Here is a 6126-nt window from a genome sequence, read left to right as displayed (position 1 = left end):
AAAGAGATTGTCCGATCATTTCCACATTCCGTTGGGTCTTCTCTCTTTCAAGAGAGGAGGTTAAATGGAAAGACAGAGAATCAATAAACAAGGAGTCTATTTTTACCATATAAAGGTTGCCATGCCCATTGGACATTTAAGAGGTCATCTGCCTCTTAGCATGCAGTCAAGTATATGATCTCACAGAAAAGACACAGACTCTAGATCTCAATTGACTAAAGATATTTTTAAAGACATATCTGAGAATGAACATACAGAATATATAAAGAACTCCTGCAAATGAATAAGGAAAAAGACAACCTTGCAGAAAGATGGGCAAATTGAGCACAATAGATTTTAATGCAAGAAATTACTCCATAGGTCCATTTTATGAAAATAAAAATGAAACCCAAAGTTCGCGCTGCGGTCCCGTGGATCTGTGTCTTGCTTCAACTGTGTTTTGACGGAACAGATCCGGGGACTTCCCCCACCTCCAGCCTTGGACCACTTCTAGCAACTTCTTTAGGCACAATCTCTTCTCCGGGACCATCTTCTTGAGCATTCCCTGTTACTGGGACCAGCTAAACACCGTTTATGTGTGTATGTGTGTGTGGTAAGCTCCAAATCTTCAACCAACCATGAGCTCTCAGATCCGTCATAATTATTCCGCTGAAGCGCGTCAACTGTCTGGTTAATCTCCATCTGCGGGCATCTTACACCTACCTCTCTTTGGGCTTCTATTTCGAGCGTGATGATGTGGCTTTGGAAGGTATGGGACACTACTTCTGTGAGTTGGCAAAGGAGAAGTGTGAGGGTTCTGAGCATCTCTTGAAACTACAAAACCAGCGTGGTGGTCGCGCACTCTTCCAGGACATGCAGAAGCCCTCACAAGATGAGTGGGGGAGAACCCTGGACACCATGGAAGCCGCCCTGGCCCTGGAGAAGAACCTGAACCAGTCTCTTCTGGATCTGCACACCATGGGTGCTACCCACACAGACCCCCACCTCTGTGACTTTCTGGAGACTCATTTCCTTCACAAGGAGGTGAAAATTATCAAGAAGATGGGCCATCACTTGACCAACCTACGTCGGATGGCCGGTCCCCAAGCAGGGCTGGGCGAATACCTCTTTGAGAGGCTCACTCTCAAGCATGACTAGGAAGAGCCTGTGGAGCCCCGCACCCTGTGAAGGGCCTACAGCATTCCCCTGCTCTCCACATAACTTCTGCCTGAACCTTGCTCTCCAGACACAGAGGCAGCATAGCCAATGCCCTGGAGCCCCTCTTCTCACAAGCGGTGGACCAAAGGAAAACAATAAAGCTTCCTTTTACAGCAAAAAAAGAAAAAAAGAAATCCAATGGCACAGAATTTCTCTCATTACATTAAGATACTGATATTTTCTAGAAAAGGATCCAAGATATAATAAAATGAAATGTATATTATTGGTTAAGTCCCAACCAAAAGGCCTGAGTTTAGAAAGCCCAATGTCATGGATAACAGCATCTGACCACAATATGGAGACCAACACATCAGATCCTTGGAAAGCCATTGGTGATTGGGCTGCCATTAGTTTTGAGTGTTTTTGATTGGTCACTACCCAATCTTTAGTGTTCTTTGATTGGTGTACAGTGACCTAATCATTAGTGTTCAACCAAGTAAAGTCATTCTGACACAGAGCATGTGCCTGAGTTTTCTATCCAATAACCTTAACTTTCATGTAGAATAATGTTGTCCATCTTGTTTGTGGTAAAAATTTATAGATCCAGGAATAAGGGTGGATTATGGAGTCCTGGTGTGGCGCTGTGGGTTAATGTGCCAGACTGCAAAGCCATTTGAACTGCAAGGCCAGCAGTTCAAGCTCACCAGATGCTCCTTGGAAACCCTATACAGGGTCTCTATGGGTTGGAATCGACTCGACAGCACTCAACAACAACAACAACCCAATCAGCAAGGTGAACACAGGCTTATTTATGCTTACTTACTAATCTATAATGAACAGATTAGTAAATAAACACCAGTAAATCTGTGCTTACCTTGCTTAGCCACACTATCCCTGTCAGGGATTGTAAATTTGAAAATAGGCTTTTATTCTCTAGGAAGGTTCTATGGGATTGGGAGAGAGACAGATGCCAGCCATACCTAGAATCTTTGATGTAGTGAAAAATGTAAAATTGTTCACTACAGATTAGTTGTTGTTGTTGTTGTTAAGTGCTGTCGAGTCGAGTTGATTCCGATCCATAACAACCCTGTATAAGGTTTCCAAGGAGCAGCTGGTAAGTTTGAACTGCTGTCTTGCAATTCAAACTGCTTTGCAGTCTGGTGCATTAACCCACAGTGCCACACCAGGACTGGTAAGCGCAAATAAGCCCTTACTGCTCATGCTTACCCTGCTTACTAGGCAACCTAACACTGTCCAAGAACATGTTCTTTCTTTTAAAGTAACAAAGTGATGAATCAAAGTTATAATACTGATACTTTTATATAAGTTGTGTTTACAGTTGCAGTAAAACTTTTTACAAACTTTGTTTCATGTATGTTCTGCTCATTTTGTTTGTGGCGGTTTTTTTTTTTTCAGTTCAAAATACAATTTAAACAACTAATTCTATGTCTGATTAGATTTACAGAAGTTGTTTAAATGCTCAGGGAGAATTTGTTCATCACATTTCTAAGTCTCCCTTGTCAGACGTTTGAAGTGTTTGAATCAGAGAAATTAAATTTGTAATTGTGCTTTGAAATATCTAAAGGAATTTGCTTAATTAAATGTGTAAGTGGTGTTAAAACTTTATGAGAATTTAATCTATCAAATTTATAAGTTAATTGAATATGAATCAATGAACAAGCAAATGTGATCTTGCTTTTATATAAAAATTGTTGTTTATAAATAAAATATTAGGATCCATAAAATGAGAGTAAAATCTAAAGAAAGTCCTAGGTTCTAAGATCTATAGCTTTAATAAATTAAATATTGATTGAAATGTAAGTAAGTGTAATTATCCCCTACTAGCTGAATTCACATCTGAATGACTTACAAAAACACAATGGTGCCCCAACCATACTCCACTGAATAGAAATTGTGTGATAATGAATATGACTGAGCTCATGCTTACAAGCACTTATATTGCCCACAAGTCCTAGGAGGATGTAGCTGCAGGTGAATCTCAGCTGTTCTCCCAAAAGATTCAAGGTCTTTGCTTGATTATTTTCCATACATTTTCCTTGCTTCTGACAGACACCTGGGGGGTGGGCACTCTCAGTCCAGGTCCAAGTCAAATATAATCTTTGTCATCTTTAACCTATGGGTCCTCTGGTTATTTGCATTGTATTGTAGCACATGTTCATTGTGATGCAGAAAGAAAACCTCCTTCGTATCTTACAGTATATACATCAGTGTACACAAATCTACCCACTGATTGTGATAAAGTTGGGTGATTTGAATTTAAATGCTTTATTTTAGGCAAAAAAATAAAATATATATATATATCGATAGATGATACTTGATAGGTTGTAGAGCTTTAACATGTTTTTGAGATGTTTGAGCTAAATTGGTTGGGGGTTTTGGATGAGCCGAGAAAAGTGTATAGGCTCCAAAATGTTGCTTTCCAACACATTCTCGGGAAAAGCTTCAGTTCATGTGATGAGAAATAGCTGTTCTTCTGGGCAAAAAGAAGGCAGCCTTCATGTCTCATTACTAGAACACGCCTGGGTGTCAGTAATTGACTTCCGGCTGGTAGAAAGATTGAGACTTGGTTGAGGAAGGAGAGACCTAGCCAGGGTCTAGGCTTTAAGAACATGTGCCCACCTTATCAGATCTTATCAGAAAGACCAGCCCTGGGGTATCAACCTTGGACTAGCTAGCGATAAGATGGCATTTTAATTTCCATTTTTGTTTTACATCTTTCTGCATATAGATGCCTGGGAAATCTTGAGGAAGGAGGATTGTTTAGCCAGGAAACATCCTCGACTCCTGGGCTCTTGGTTGAGTCACCATATGTATACCATCAGAGCCTTAGGCAAGGCTAACAAGATGTGGGTGAATGTCATTACAGACATTGAGAAGTGATTCTACTCTCCCTGCTCAAAGGGTAGGTTTGGGGGCAGATTTCTGAAGGTCAAGCATGGTTCAATTCATAGAATATTAGTACATGCGTGAGCTGGTGTGAATATTGGCTGGTATTAACATTTGCGGAAGCAGCAGTCAAGAGATCAGACGATGTATTGCATTGGGCAAATCTGCTGCACAGGAACTTTTGAAAGTGTTGAAGAGCAAAGATGTCAGCTTGAGGACTAAGATGTGTCTGACCCAAGCCATGATATTTTCAATAACCTCATATGGATGCAAAACCTGGACAGTGAATAAGGAAGATCATAGAAAAATTTGTGCCTTTGAATTGTGGTGTTGGAGGAGAATACTAAAAGTGCCATGGACTGCCAAAAGAACCAATAGATCTGTGTTGGAAGAAGTGCAGCCAGAGTGCTCCTTGGAGGCCAGGATGGCTAAGCTTTGTCTCTCATACTTTGGACATGTTGTCAGGAGGGAACAGTTGCTGGAGAAGGATGTCATGCTGGGTAAGATGGAGGGTCAGAGAAAAAGAGGAAGACCCCCAACGAGATGGATCGGCCAGGTGGCATCATTGATGGTGTCAAGTGAGGCAGCGGTAGTGAGGTTGGCCCAGGATCGGACATTGTTTCATTCTGCTGTGCATGGGGTCTCTATGAGTCGGTTCCGACTAGATGGCACTTGACAACAACAACAACATCATTTCTTCTAACTTTTTATTTCACAGACCTGGAAGTCTGAGGGTCACAGGAGGCAGAGAGGTCTTCCAAGGCATCCCATTAAGTAGTGTCAACCAGCCTGTGCTCCTTACTTCCTGTAGTATACCAGACATTTTTTAGGAGGCTTTAACCTCCCAGGTATGTTCAAATTCCCCATTTGTCTATGCCAAGAAATTTGGAAGACAGGCTATCTGACCAAGTTCCTGGAAGAGATCCATATCCAAACCCATTCCAAAGAAAGGTGAGCCAACAAAATGCAGAAATCGTCAAACAATATCATTAATTTTACATGTAAGTAGAATTTTGCTGAAGATAATTAAAAAATTATTGTAGCAGTATATCAACAGAGAACTGCCAGAAATTCAAGTTGGATTCAGAATTTTATGTGGAATCAAGGAATATCATGTCTTTGCTGATGTCAGATGGATCTTAACTGAAAGCAGAGAAAATCAGAGACGTTTACTTGTGCTTTATTGACTACAAAAGTACGTTCACCTCTGTAGATCATACCAAACTATGGATAACATGGTGAAGAATTGCAATTCCAAAACACTTAATAATGTTCCTGTAGAACCTGAACAGAGACAAAGAGGCAGGTGTTTGAACAGAACAAGGTAATATTGCATGATTCAAAATCAGGAAAGGTATGCATAAAGGTTGTATGCTTTCACCATACATATTCGATCTGTATGCTGAGCATATAATCTCAGAAGATGTAGTAAGGAAGAAGAACACAGCATCAGGATTGGAGGAAGACTCATTTACAACCTGTGATATGCAGATGACACACCTTGCTTGCTTAAAATGAAGAGGATTTGAACCACTTACTGATGAAAATCAAAGACTATAGTCTTCAGTAGGGATTATACCTCAACATAAAGAAAACAAAAACCATCACACCTGAACCAATAAACACCATCATGATAAACAGAGAAAAACTTGAAGTTGTCAAGGATTTCATTTTACTTGGATCCACAATCAATGCCCATGGAAGCAGCAGTTAATAAATCAGATGGTGTCAAGTGTTGGGCAAATCTGCTGCATTAAAGTATTTAAAAGCAAAGATGTGACTTTGAGGACTAAATACACCTGACCAAAGCCATGGCACTTGCAATTGCTTCATATGTATGGAAAACTATACAATGAATAAGGAAGACTGGTGTAGAATGGAAGCATTTGAATTATGGTGTTGGCAAAGAATACTAAATACACCATGGACTGTCATTAGAATGAACAAACCTATCTTGGAAGACATACAGAAGCAAAGACGGCTAGACTTTGAACATAGTATCAGAAGAGCCCCATCCCTGGAGAAGGGCATCATGCTTGGTAGAGTAGAGAGAGGGTCGGTGAGAAAGAGGAATTGACACAG

General features: G+C 40.5%; 1 pseudogene; it reads left to right on the top strand.

The window, feature by feature from the left end:
- The first annotated feature begins 617 nt into the window (after positions 1-617).
- LOC102817251 lies at positions 618-1137 on the top strand (annotated as a pseudogene).
- Positions 1138-6126: the final 4989 nt, after the last annotated feature.

Source organism: Chrysochloris asiatica, unplaced genomic scaffold (assembly GCF_000296735.1).
Source record: "Chrysochloris asiatica unplaced genomic scaffold, ChrAsi1.0 scaffold00047, whole genome shotgun sequence".
Lineage (NCBI taxonomy): Eukaryota > Metazoa > Chordata > Mammalia > Afrosoricida > Chrysochloridae > Chrysochloris > Chrysochloris asiatica.
This window is presented reverse-complemented; position numbering and strand designations above follow the sequence as displayed.